Here is a 15,163-nt window from a genome sequence, read left to right as displayed (position 1 = left end):
GCCCGGGCCAGGGCCGTGCGGTCCGGGGTGCCGCCGGCGCCCCCGCTCTGGTGCAATGGTTGGGTCTGGCTCCCCGCATGCCTCACATTCCTTGGAGTAGCCACCCCCCCTCCTCTTTTCTTTTTTTTTCCCCTCGGCACTCTGCCTAATCGCCAGCGGGAGTTTGCACCCCTGCACGAACCCCTTTTAAGGGCATCGCTTTGGGGATCACTCTGACACCTGGGTAAGGAGCCGACCGGACACCAGATCATCTTTTTTCCTTTCATCCTCCTCAACTGTCTATCCCTTCCCCCGACTTTCTCCCTGAGAAAGTGCGAGCATTCACTCCCACTTCAAGGAACAAAACCAGCCCTCCACCGAACCCCCACAAAGCCGTTTCCCCCCATTTCGCACACTAAAATTTTAGCAGAGAAAACACTACACTCCTCACCGCCCTCACCGCAAATATGCGCACGGTAAAGTTCCGTACTTGAGTCCTATGCCAGAGTTTACAAGCTTTCCTTCAAGATGACTACATCAAATACCGAAAAATCATTTCAAGCCTTCGGTGTGGGAAGCCTCCGGAAAACTGGAATAGTAAAGTTACATATTTATTATTAGATGAGACCCAAACGTTTTCTATGAAGGGACACTTACAAAAAAGAGACAAAGGGAGAAGGTAATTTCCTTTGTTTCCCAGCTGAAATTCTCAAAGGCAGCTGAAGCTGCCCCTTTCCAGTCACCTTTGAGTTGGTGTGTCAAGCTTTGAATCTGGGCCAGTCAGAAGGCCTCTGCAGCAAGTCCACAGGCTGGCAGGCAGAGACACCCTCCCCATCCCCACCAAAGGGTAGGCCAGTTGCAATTGGCAACTGGCAGGCTTGCCAATAGTATTGGCCTATTCAACTATAAGTATTACAGGGTAATAAAACCTCTGCCAACTTTACAGAGTTCTTCCTTGTCCTCAGGAATCTTCACACCTGCCTGGAAAGGGCCCCATGATAATGAAAAATCTAAACTTGTCTGAGAGGTGAAGACACTGCTCTTATGGTTACCATAAGGATAACAAAGTAACCCCTGTGGAAATCTAGTCTCCTAGCAAAGCTGTGGCTTTTGAAGGGTTTTTCCAGCAGCAAGGAGCTAAAAATACCTATTGTCCATATTCTGTTGGTAACCATATTCCAAGGTACTCCATAGAGCAAAAGTGATGAGGATTAGCAAGTCGCACCCAATTAAAAACAATCAAATACACAAAGTACACACTTAACTCCTAATTCTTTCTATTAAAAAATTAATAAAGGAAGCAGCAGCAAAGAAACTTGCTGTGGACACAGTACTGTGGCAAGTACAAACTTGTTAGATAAAATTCACAGTAACCTATCTGACCTTTAAAGCATTCTAGTAAACAGAATAACTGACAGTTGCAATCTAATAGGTATGATAGAATACTTGTCTGCTACTTCATATACTTAAAATTGTTTCATCTGCCCATCTGCTACATCCTCTCACTAGGAACCTACTGCAAGTTATCAACCATGAACTAAAATAAGTCCTGCCCAAGTCACAGGTGCCTTTTCTTGAGAACTCAATGTCCAAGAGCCCAGCACTTTTGACCTGTTAACTATGGAAAAAATTCCATGTACAATCCTCAGTTTTCATAACTGGTCTCTTAGGAAACCACAATCTAAACCACAAAAGAACAGCATAGATTAATTTTTCTTTGGCTCCTCTCTAAGCTCAGGATACTTTGAGTGTTGTGCTATTATTCTACATTGCTGAGATTTGAGTTGCCATCAAGTATGGAAAGGCATCAACTTGGGATAAGTTTGTAAACAGTAACAAAATTTATTTTACAATACTAAAAGAATACTAAAGCTAAATATATCCTGAAAATACTGAAACTATTGAAAGGACTATCTTTAATAATAAAAATAAATTTAAAGAAGTGTGGTATGCTTTATCATAATTAATAACATAAAAAGAGAGAACATAAGGCATACATATTTTCAATACAATGTCTACTAGTCAGAGTTCTAAAGTTCCAGATTTAGCTAGATGCTACTCTTAAGCATTATAAAGAAAGGAGAGCGATCTTTTACCCTTAAAGAGGATTAAGATATAGCAGGAGTCACTAAAGCCTAAATGGTCTCAACATAAAAGTAATAACAGAAACATAAAGCCATGTGTGCATGTATAATCAATCATAGATACTCATAAGCACTTAGTTATAAGAGTGATTAAAGGAATAGATCTCAGTAAGGTACCTGAGAAAGTTTATTAACATTTTCCTTACATGTAAGGACAGAAAGTAAAAAAAAAAAAACATTTTAAGAAATTATCATGGTAAGTATAAAGACTTTGGCGTCTACTCTGGAGATGCTCATCCTCTGTGAAGGGAAACTAAGACTGCTGTCTAAGCTATCCCACAACAAGCTCCTCCCTACTCAGCGAGAGGGTAAAGTTGTGGGAGCTGGATCCAAGGGCAGTCAATCCAAAGATGGGGCAGAGACCAATGACATGTAGTGATTAAAAAAGAGAGAGAGCCAATCAGATTCTCACCCTGGGGAATTTGATTCAGGAAACTCCAAGAGTTGAACCAGTTAGGAAAGGGACAGAAACAGCAAGAGTGCCAGAGGGTAGAGTTGAGGCCACAACAAGCCAATACCATATGCAAGCCAAAGTTATGAGGAAGCAGAAACTATGAGTAAACAGGAAGCTGACTGGCAGCAAGCAGAGTAGAACAGATGCTAGGAGCAGTGAGCACTTGGCCATGAAATGATGGAGCAATCAGCAGTCCCTAAAAGCTGCTTCGGCTCTCAGACCTACAATAACCCTTTCAAGGGTATACTTCACCACCATCAGCCTACCCCTAACCTTTTTCAGATAGCTTAAGTGAATATGGACTTTGCAGTCCAGAAGACAAAATTAAAAAGGCCCAAAAAACCTACCTCCATATGTCAGCTTGTCAATTGCTTCTTAATTCTCAATGGCTTCCCAAAAAGTGACATGACTTTGGGCAAGTGAGTTAACCTCTGAGTTCCAATCTCCTCATTTATTTTAAGTGTACATATACCACACACCAACAAAGTGCAAACCAGTTATTATTATCATTATTTTTCCAGATTTTATAGTGGTGTGATGGTGCTTTGTAGATTTAAATAACTGATGTTTAATAAGTCTGTATGTCCATCAAACAGCCCCAACAAGGGAGAAGTTGGGACCGACATGTAAGAAGAGCAAAGTGAGGTAAGGGAGGCCACTTTCTTGAATAACTGAATGACCATGCTTTTTAACACTGTGGATACTACATTTTTTTTTTTTAAGCCTAACAAAAGGTTTGTTTCTCCCACAAATTGGTTTTGTCCCATTTCTTTTAGGCAAAGTTACTTATTGACCCAGGGAAATTTCTGCATGATGGACACAATATGGTTATTATTAGAGACCACAGAAGTATAACAATGAGAAGTATAAGCAGAAGTCTGCAATCTTAGAGAAATAAGAATCAGTTTAAAAGACTGTGCATAAATGGGCTTTGAGACTGAATTTAGATGTGTCCCATAGAAACCAACTAAAAACAAGACTTTCACTTTGAATCCTTTCACATCTGATTTCACTTTTACACTATCCTATGGAAGCATTATTAGGCAATATGCACAGATTAAAACTGTAATTCCTCATCTCCAAAAAGGCTTATAAATAATGTTCGGATTCCCACCTGAGTATTTGTAACCCCTACAGCATCCAAGTTGCTGTACACTAGTAATGCAAAGCATTAAGTGATAAGTGCCAGCCAAGTGGTCTAGACAATTACATGCTGTGGAGGAAGGAGAGATCAATACAGGATACAATATGGGTATGGGAAGCTCAGCTGTATAAATGTCTTGTTTTAGGGACATTCAGAATAAAGTCTTATGCAGATACCAGAAAAACAGAACTCAAGATAGGAGGGCTGATATGAGAGCAGATGTAGATCTGAGGTGATTACTACTGAAATCATCACTAATCAATGAACTTCCTGAAGGCAGTAGATAATGAAGAAGTCAAAAGGCTACAGGATCCCTCCTTGCTACCGCTATGGCACCTTTTTTTTTTTTTTAGGACACATTGAAAGCTCATTCAATGCTATTTCAAAAAATAGATTTAATAAATAAAGTAAAGCTATACAGTATTGGTTAGTATAAGCAGTTTACACTAAAGAATTGTTTATAGTTGTGAATCAGTATGTCTAAAAGTTTACAAAGCCTCTGTCTCAAGCCAAAAAAAAGAAATGGAGAAAAAATATGCAATCATCAGATTCTTTAAGTTCTTTAAGTTCCTGGTAGAAAACAGAATTGATAAAATACCATATTTCTAATATAGCAGTAATATTTTCTATTTGCCTGTAAAAAACTACAATTCTTATTCTAGTCTTAAAGACTCCCTAGTAACACAAAATTGCATATATATAGAAAAAAAGCACTGAAATAAACCTATAGCTATAATCCTAGAAGGCATATAGGACAACATAAACATAGAGTCTTACCAGAAGCAATATTCTGATGATCCCTAAATCTATCCTGATGAACAAAACAGAAAAAATGGGCTTTGCCCTACTGTTGCTTCTCTGCATGGATAAATAAATAATAACTGCCATTTGCTAAGTAGTATATGCCAGGCACTTTCTTAAAATGTTCTGTCTCTCTGTCTCTCTCTCACATACACACATTTGAGAGAGAGAAGGAAAGAGAGACAGAGGAAATATTGTTATCCCATTTTATTGATAACAGGCTCAGAGGTTTAAGTCACTTCTCCAAGACCACAGTCCAACACATGATAGAATCAGGTTTTTCTGACTCCAAATATCCTGTGCCTTCAATGACACTAGCAATGCTTATTATTACTAGTAATACACTAGTAACTATGGATCAAGTTCAAATCCCATAGGAAAAATGTAAGAATGTACATCTTGGCTTTACCAATTATCATCTATCTCTCTGAGGACAAATCAGTTTAAAATGATATGGTATTCCACTGAATTGCCATTCAACTAAACATAAAGAAAACATCAGAATATATAGAAAACATCAGAATATATAGTTAATAATTATATCCTGTTTCAACCTAAATCTATTTAACTGATGGTTGTTGCCAATGTATAAGGAACTCTTGTAACCACTTCTGTTTATCTGGGATAGACCTGGAAGACTCAGATCTATCTTCCAGAAGCTGGTGGTGACTAGGTTAAAGTTATTTCCAAATTCTGTGTTAGAACTAAATACATATTTTTGCTTAAAAAGTAAAAGGTAACCTAAGTAGAGATTAGCTTCATAGTGGGATTCATAGTTGCAGACAGATCAACTAAAATCCTCATCACCAAGTGGATATTCCTCGTTATGCTGGAACACCCTCCAAATTAGCAACAAATAATCTACACTAACCACAATTCAGTATAACCTATTTATAAATTAGTTATGGTCCTGCTTTTGCAAAATTGTTAATAAAATCCAATTTACTCAGATTTCTGGCATAAGGGCTCTCTATAACTTGAATTTCTCTTCATAAATTTTTCTATAAAATGGGTGATTATTTTTAAAAAATCAGGGCTTGGGGGAGACTTAATTAAGAAATCAAGATTTTTGTTTTGGTTTGATTTGTACTACCATAAACATGCATTTGTATATCAGATTCCTTTACAAAATAAAGAACAGTCAACATTTGGAAAAGAAGGACCAAAGAAAGATTCTATTTTTCATTCATTGTGAATTACTGTTTTCTTAAATTACCTGGATGGATGCCTCAATCCTCTATATTCTCTGACTGTGGAAGTCTAGTATTGGAGCTGTAAATCTCCATTTCTATAGCAAGCCTATAAAAAAAATAAGTGCTTATTTTCAGAATACTTCAAGATAATTCATTGAATTATCCATTAATATAGTAAAATTTACCAATTATGAAAACCGTATTAGATGCATTTTTGAAATTACAGTTTACTTAAAGAGCTGGAAATAACAATGATCTATTGTAAAAAAAAAAATCGGTAAAGAATAAGAGCTGGAGTAGGAGGGGAAGGGTTGGTATGTTCTAGAAGTAGCTCATCACATCCACTACTTGTTACATAACCTGGGTAGAGAACAAAAGTACTTAGAAAGTCGAAAGATTTTGTGAAAATTAGAGCCAACACCCTTTCCCCAAAAGGGGGACGGGTTATAGGGTGGGGGGATGGTCCACACCTAGAATACCATCTCCTCCCCATGAATAGAAATAATTGAATGACAACTTTGACAGCAAGTAGAGAAAATAACTGTACCTGGATAAACAAAAACCCTCACAGAAGCTAATGATAAAAGGTTATCATAAGACACCCCTAAAGGTCTGGGGACATAATTTCCACCCAAAATCTGGAATCCAAAGCACATACTGGGTTTTAAAGCTTTCAAAACACAGAAGGAAAAAAAGAAACTACAAATGTGGGCTTATTTTTCTCTTCAATTGCTAAGATTACTATTACATTCAGTCTATTTTACCTAAAAAGAGAATGGCAGAATAACTAATGACATTCCTTAAATGAAGATGTCAACAAGTTTTTCATTCTTCATTGAATTACAAACAAGAAAATAAAGAATTAGAAATGAATTTCTTTTCAGTTGATCTGTGTGAAGGCAAGCTTTCCAGCACTATAATTTTTAGCGAAGAAATGGAATTCACAGGAGCTTATTTAAAAAAAAAAATCCCCACTCTAAGTACTTTAAGAATGACTAGTTCTGGGTAATCTAATACACTTAACACATGGGACAAACTGATGACAGACCTGTGGCAAAATGATATTCCCCAAGCGAAGAGAAGGCGAATGAGGAAATTCTGATGTTGTCATGACAACATGACTGACCATGACATCAGCAATTCCTAATTCCAAATTATAGGAACACTCCCAGAATGCCGACAACATATTAAAAAGATCCTCCCAGAACCACCCTCCTTTCACCTCCCAATCTAACATTTGATCTAGTGGCAAATGTGATGATGTTTCAACTGAAGGATTATTAAGCGTTAAATCCTGTTAAACTTTTTAAGTTAGAGAATGTACCAGAAGGGTGAAACAGACAGTTTCTAAAGACATTTTATTCTGCATATTATATATAGTCACACATAAAGACTCAATGTATACACATGTTGCAATTTACAAAATACATTTTTAAACATTATCACATTAAAGTTTCAGAAAAGGACAGTGTAGGCAGGCATTCTTCACGCCCACATTTTTGAACAGGTGAGATCACTTTAGGTAGGTTAAATAATTTGCTCTAAGACAGGAAGCCTGGGTAAATACAATCTCAGGGTTAGAAAGAATTATTAAAGGCCTGTCTTTGGCCTTGCATATAAAAAAATTATTCAAAATATATTTCAATACTGGAACCAACACTACTATCTCTTCTTACACATCCTAACCAGTAATATGTTCATCCCATCTAGCCACATTCAGTAGTATTAGGAACTTCTTTAAATGGTCTCTAAATCTGAATTTACTCATCATCATTCTACCCTAGAACTACAGTCTCTGTCTTTTTGTACATTTGTGTAGTGCTTTTCTCTGCATTCTACATTGCCTAGCCCATAAAAGTAAGGACTGAGTCATCTTATTTTGAGCATTAACAATCTTATAGATTACTTATACGGTTTGTAAATCTCTAATGAGCTACTTAACCCACTGCCCTATACGTAGTCAGTTTTGTCAGAGTCATGAATGGATGAGCAAGCTGGTTTTCTTTTTACACACCTCACAAATGGAAGGAATGATAACTTTCACCATCTCTTCAAAACCATGTAGTTCTGTAGTCAGAAAGAGCTGAATGTCAGAAATGGAATGGAATCTTAAAGGAATACACATTAAAGTTTATATTAAGCATTGTGAATCAGCATCTTTATCCTTATATTAGGGCTCATTTAAGGGTTTACATAAATGTTGTCTTTTGCATTTGTATGTGACTTACTAAGGAAATGGTATTTCACAAAATGGTTTCTCCTGATCTCAACTGTGAAAATAAATCTTTTTTTATTATTTTGGGGAAAAATGACTGATCATCTCTTGAATTAGCCTCATAATTCTTGATACTAACTGCATGTCATGCAATCTAAGATTGACTGTAAGACACTTGAAAATTACTGAGACTTTTTTTTTTAAATGGACAACAGTAATGATAAGACATCAGACATTTTAAGATGCATCTTGATTTCAGAGATACTGCAATGTGAGAGGTAAGTCACAGATTCTGTGAAGTTTGGAATACAAGCAAATGAACACAACACATGCATTTGTACACAAACATTCTTTTTAGTCATAGCCCCATGAAACAGGGAATATACTTTTTTCAAATACTTACTTTTAACCTTTATGAAAACACAAGGTTACTAAGTGACTATAAGTAAATGAGAAACATGATCAGTTTTTCCAGAAAGATCTGTTTTACAAACAATGGGCACAGTCTCAAGAGTCAGAGTGAAAAATTTTTGCCTTAATCTCACAAAAGAACAAGGCTTTCCTCCTTAGCCTTCTCTGTGAATCAAGTCACACCAAGCCACAACCATCATGTTCTAGAGGCACAGTGCATTTAAATAGTAATAAGCAAGGTTAAAGGGATATGAACCTAAGTCTGTAGATACTTATCAGATTTCTCCACTGCATACATCGTGCTTGAAAGCACTGCTCTTAATGGAAGTTGTCATTTAAAAACATGAGTATATTATCCAGGATTGTTACTTCTTTAGCAAGTTTTAGACACAGGCACATATATTCAAAAGATCCCTCATCTATGCTATTCTACCACAAAACATTAATTCCAACCCAAGTCTTACATTTTTCATCTTTTTGTAGAAACTGGAGCATCAGTTCTTTCTTCCTAGAAATTTACATAAAAAATAATTTTTTACATATAATAGGTAATTCAGAAAAAAAAAGACACATCTAAAAGGTTATCACAATCGTTAAAATGGATATGAAATTACAAAGTAAATCTAAAGCAATAATTTAACAAGATGACCCAGTTATACAAGAGAAGGTAAATGTTTCACGCTTGAAGCAATGGCTATTAGTAGATATATCTGATATTTCATATTTGTTCAGAAACTGACTGGTCCCTTGCCTCTCTTTCTGCCTTCCTCAAGCAATTTTCCTTTTAGTCATTTCACTAATGGTATGATAATAAAACTGACATGACAAAGTAAAACAAACTGGTCAATTTAACTACTGACTACAGGCAGATCAAACTGAAATTTGGAGATTATCTGTGCATTTCATTTATCTGTAATGTTTCTCTTGTTATAAAGAAAATTGATTTATAATTGATTTTGCACTAAAAAGTATCTTAGAGTAATTATTAACACACCAGCCCACTAATATACCCCAAGCCCCTAATTCAAGGAATTAAAATATTGACTGGTTTAATAAAAAATTAAATAAGTGAGTAAACACTTTTATCAAAAGCATGGTAAACCTAGTCAAACAGATTTTATACATAAAAGTAAACCAAACTTATTATTTTTAGCCATGTTAATTCAATGACAGATTAAGGGCAAATTTCTTCAGTATTAAAGAATATTACTCCAGATTTTATAATTCATGATCTTTTGAATGATTTGAAAATATATTCTATTTTGGGGGCTCTTTTAACCAGTCTTAGAGTTTAGTCATTTAAGCTTTCATTAATTTAAGACATGAAGTTTATCAGTCACAAAGTATTGCAAACCACTGTGGAAACTGTTTTTCAGTATTCTTGTTTCTGCACACCTCCTTTATTTAACAACAAAAATCATGATTGAAGATTTTGATGAGTACCTATTTCAAAAGTAGGCATGCAAACCCATGTAATTAGACAGCATATAGCTTCTTTTACTCTGTTATATAACATTTTAAAAATTCTATCAGTCAACAAAATGGGCAATTTCTTAATAATTGAGCCTATTTTTCTATATGTTTGAAATTTTCCACAATTAAAGTATATTTATGTGCAACAAGTGTGCTAAAGTCTTGCGACTGATTGTCAGCTGATGTCAGAAACCAAGGCAAATTGATACTTAAAAATGATTGTACAGCTTAACCATGTTTCCTTTTGAGTAACTATTTATCCATTCATTCTGTCTGTCCCATGACTTTCTCCTTAGAAAGAAAACAGGGGAAAAAATGTTTAAAAAGGTGAGATTTGAGACTATGATCTGCATAACATAAAATGACAGTGAATACATCAGAAAATGCTATAAGTACAGATGATGAAACAGAAAGGATTCGGCCAATCTGTACACTCAATAGTGGAAATATATCATTTCTAAAGTAGTAGTAGTAGTAGTATATCATCTCTAAGTTCTTACAGATTCTCTTTTCTTTTATATGTATATATTAGTTTTCTTAGCCTACAACTGCAAAAAATCTTCTGTTTCTCTCTGTGACGGGTCCTTATTTGTTCCAAATCATTGAGTATGCTGCTTCCAAAATAACCCCTCTGGCCATATCATTCCGTTGCGGATTACAACCAAGATGAAAAAATGTACAAAATGAAAAATGATGTAAATATATAAATATATATATATATATATATATATATACACACACACATCATTTTTTAAATTAATTTTTTTAAATCCCCATATCAAATGCAAACTTTGAACATCACTTCTAAAGTGCTCTAGCACTCTACTTTATAACTCCTTTTGCTCTTTATCTCTCTTCTAGCTACTATTTGTGTTTCGGCTGCCCATGAACTCATTCTTTTCTGGCTCTGAGTTTTGCCAGGAAACAGCCTCTGTTTTTCCATCAGCCAAACCACATTCATCCCTCCCTGTTTATTCTGTTGAAAACACTGCTCATGGCCCACCCCTTCTGAGTTCTTCCTACTCTCATCTATTTTCCAAGCCCTATCACTGTATTTTCTAAGGATTGTATAAATGCCTAAATTAGGTCAACTTAGTGTCTATACATTATCAAGTCTTATACTTACAGAACCTCAACCAAGGTTTACCATGCACTCTCTACTATTTACTACATCAAAAGACATCCTGTGAAAGCTTAGTTAAGTACTTATTGACCTGGCTTCTATATAAATCAGTTTTTCTTAGGTTCTTTCTCAGCCTAACACACCTGGGAAGACTCCTATCAGTCACTGTAGCTTATTGCTACATGATTCTGAGTCAGAAATGATGAGGATACATACTCCCATCCTTATCTGAAAAGCTTTGTTATGAAGAATGAACTGAATATTTGTTACAGGAACCCAGAAAAGATAAGCATTTAACTTCAGTGTGTGTCCTCTCTCTTTAACTAAAAATATTTCAGAGACACGTACATATTTCTATAACATGTATATGAATATATCATAGATATGCAAAGCTTTGCTAGTAAAAAATATATATAAAGGCTTACTGTAGAGTATATGAAAATTACAATCTTTGGCTCTAAGAGGGCTTAGGAATGAATGATTAAATGCTTCTTCAAGTAAGCATGTATTTATTAAAGTTAAAGTTGGTACCAAAATGTATTTTAGAATGATTAAAAAGCTGATTATTACTTCCCTTGATGATACAACTTTCCTTGAAACTCCAGTGGCTGATTCATCAGCCTCTTCCTTGTTCCTCTTCAATACAAAAGAGCATAGTCCTAGCTAAGCAGTCCCTCTTGCTCTGTCACTTCCAGATTAGCATTGCCATTTGTGGGGCGGGGTAGACAAGGCATGGGCTTTCAGAGAACACTGCCTTGTTGAAAGACAACCGTACCATCTGCTAGCTTACCTAAATTAGTTTAAGTATAACAAGGGGAAAGACAATAAATCTACCTATATGGAACTTTGGGGAGAAGTAAGTAAGACAGCTCACTATGCCAAATTACAAAAATTGGCTGTCATTTACTTACTTGCAGCATAAATTTACTTAGCATTACCTTCAGAGTGACTGAGCACACAGCTAAGAGTTTTTGCGAGGTGACAGCATTTCATCTAAAACCCCAACTTTACAGGTCCTTGAACTCTACTTCAAGAAAGCCTTCATATCCACTTTACCTCAAGGACTAACTTCACAGCATGTTCTCATGTTATGAAATTCCCATTCTTCCAGCTATGCTGCACTCTTATTATTGATAATAAAAGTAATAGCATTACATAGCATTCATGAGTACATAATATGTGCCAGGTATTACAGTGCCAAGCATCACTTCATGAACCTCACACCATCAGTTTTCTTCCTTCACCCTTTTTATTTTCCCATTCCCCTGTCCTAGCAGGTCATCACTGCCCCAACCCCTACATTTCACTTATATACAACCAATCTAAAGTCAGTCAACCCTAGCGCTTTCCTTCTGACTTCCAGGTAGTCTTGACCATCAGCTTTTTCTACTCCCCCTCCTCAGTCGCTGATAACTGCCCAGCAAATCACAACTCTGCTCACTGGCTTTATGAAAAAGTCACTCAGCCTCAACCTTTGCTTTATTCATTCCCAAGTGGCTCACCACCCCATCCCACACAGAATTAATTCCTCAAATTCTCAGTCCCTCCTTTCATTGCCAAATATGGTAGAGATCATTTGACATTATTTACATGAACTTTCCTTGGTTCTTTCTCCTATGTATATCTTGAACTATACAAAATTGTGCCTTTTATGAGTATGAGATGCTGTTTGTTTCATGAACACTAAGGAGACCAATAGGGAACAGTCATGTTATCAGCAGAGAAACTAAGAAGCACCAAAATACAGAATGCTTGTACATGGAAATAGCATTACAGTGATCTGTATTTTCTAGAAAGACATTAAAATACATGGGGCATTACCAAAGGCAGGAATCAATAAACAGCAAGGACCATGTTGTTAACACATCTACTGAACATACAAGGGCCAGCCCTGAAGAGACTAGGGAGGCAGAGGCCTGCAGGCCACAAAGTCATATTGGCAATTAGTCACAGTGCTCGCACTGCTAAATAAAATATCAAAAACAGACAAAATGGACTGGAAAAAAATGCAACTAATGATAAATTAAACTTCAACCTTTTGTAGCTTATTTTTCTTTGCTTTTTGTTGACACTGAATGCAAAAAAAGCTAGGAACTCTTCTTCAGACAATGTTAGAAATGGTAAACACTTTCCCCTGAGCCAAAATAATATGTATATGCAAATTATGTGAATTTCTGTGTATATATATTGTTTTTCTTGACATTTTTCTCTGCACAGTAATAGTGGTTCTAGTTCTTTTTTTTTTTTTCTTTTAAGTTTTTTTTTTACTTATCATACAGAACTAGGGTACAGACCAGAGGTGCAGGGACAGTGAGAGGATTTACCAGAGACAGTGTGGGAGCAAGACAGGGAGAGTGATGAAGTACACTGCTGAGGAGAGCAGCTGGCAAGGCAGTAGAGGTCTGCCGTGCCTGGTGGATCACCTCCAAGGCCAGTGATCGAACTTGCACTGAAGTGGCTGAGCTAGCTTGCAGTGTTGCTTTTTAACCTGCTGCACCACCAAGGAGGGCTGGTTCTAATTCTTTTCAAGATAGGTTTCCATTTTTATCTTTGATATGAAATGAATTTCTCAATTATCTCCTCTCCATTCACCTCTCTTTCATAATCCAATTCCCTATTAACTTGCTTGCTTTCACTGTTCTTGACTACTTAATTTTTTTTGGTACAACAGTAAAATATATTACAAAATATTCCTTTCAGAAATAAGAACAGCAGATGCAAAGACTATTTTCCTCCTGTAAACTAAGCAACTATATTCTTCTCTAACCTAAATGATGCTTCTTAGGTTGCTTTATTCTTCCTCTCCATTACCAGGGTTCTTGAAAGACATTCATCAGTGGAGGTTTGTTAAGTCTTCACTTCCCATTCTAGTAACAGACCACTCTAATATGACTTCTGTCCCCACCACTCACCCACAACTGCTTCTTGGTTTCCACCAAACATGATTAAGTTCTGTAATGCACCTCATGGAGCCCAAAATGTCTACACTTTTGGTGACTACCTCTGCCCTCTTCATTCCCCATTCTAAATTCTTTTCCATACATGAGTTCAGTAATTCTTCTAAACAAAGGAGTCCACATCTAGAAATTCTATCTTGGCTTCTCTCTCTCTCTTTCTCTATTTCTCCACCACTGAAGTCTATAAGCCCCCTTTAATGATCACTATATTGTTCTTTGGTTTTAACCATCTATGTATTTCACTGCAGTATAAGCTTTTTCAAAGTCAGGGTGGTCCAGCGCAACATCTGGCATATAATTGTAACTCTACAGACAAAAGTTATATTAATGAGTCCCAGAAAAAAAGAACCATATTTATAAAATTAAGCAGAAATTTCCCTCAGACACATATAGCACTTTTATTATCTATTATGTTGCATTTTGTTTTCACATAGACAATCTTCAGAATCTGAAAAGCACTATTTCTCTAATGACAGAAAAGACTCTCAAATGCATTTGAGAATAGTGACCATTTCCAAAGTGTTAGGGGAAATGAAAGCTCCATTAACTGGCAACTCTGAATAGTCACACTCTAAGTGGAGAAGCTCAGCAACTGAATTTTTAACTGCTCTTCAGATTCTTCCCATATATCAGTGAAAAAATTTTAACATTAAGAAAAATTAGGCATTTGGGTATAATTTTGTCTACCATCTACTCATAATGGTAGAGCCTTGGAAATATTTTATAGAATGAATTTCAGAACCTGTCTCCCATATTTAGAAAGAAAATTAAGCAAAGTAATGAAGAATTGAGCTCTCTTTCCTGGTGTTTATTTTTATGCACTATGCAACAAGTTAGGAGATACATAAAACTAACCTGAAAGGGATGATGGTTGCCTTAAAATAATCAGGAATAGATAGTCTATTCATAGACAAATATTTAAGATTAAGAGCTGAAGGTACAAAGCAGGTTAGTCTTCCTACACTTAGAAACCTAGTTCAAAGCAGAATATGGTCAACCAAGTCTGCTCACTTTTTGGCATCTGAAGTTAAATGACCTCCATTACTGACAGTATGTAGAGCCGCTTGTACAGGACAGCAAGAAGTGAAAGAATTTAAAGGCATTTCTGTCTTTTAATAGGACAGTCTTAACTCTCAAGTTTAAATATTGCTTTAGTCCCTCTAAAACAAATAATGTCTTACTGAAATTAAGAATAGTATTACCATTCTTACTATCCTTAGCATGAGTTTTTTTAACTCACAAGAGACTGATTAGGTCTCTTAACATGTT

The 15,163-nt window shown here is 36.0% G+C and overlaps 1 protein-coding gene across 5 annotated transcripts in view; it reads right to left on the bottom strand.

Moving 5' to 3' along the window:
• Positions 1–15,163, bottom strand: part of RBMS1 (RNA binding motif, single stranded interacting protein 1) — a 200,486-nt gene that overhangs the window by 124,501 nt on the left and 60,822 nt on the right. The window contains exon 2 of one of the 5 annotated variants that reach the window (XM_012727031.1): positions 5,739–5,821. The exons of the other annotated variants lie outside the window; for them this stretch is intronic. The gene's annotated coding sequence lies outside the window, so the exon portion shown is untranslated. The remainder of the gene's footprint in view (positions 1–5,738; positions 5,822–15,163) is intronic. 5 annotated transcript variants of the gene reach the window in all.

Source organism: Condylura cristata, unplaced genomic scaffold, assembly GCF_000260355.1.
Source record: "Condylura cristata isolate star-nosed mole 26May11 unplaced genomic scaffold, ConCri1.0 scaffold00002, whole genome shotgun sequence".
NCBI classification, from domain to species: Eukaryota; Metazoa; Chordata; class Mammalia; order Eulipotyphla; family Talpidae; genus Condylura; species Condylura cristata.
Note: the sequence above shows the minus strand (reverse complement) of the source record. Positions and strands in the feature narration are given on the sequence as shown.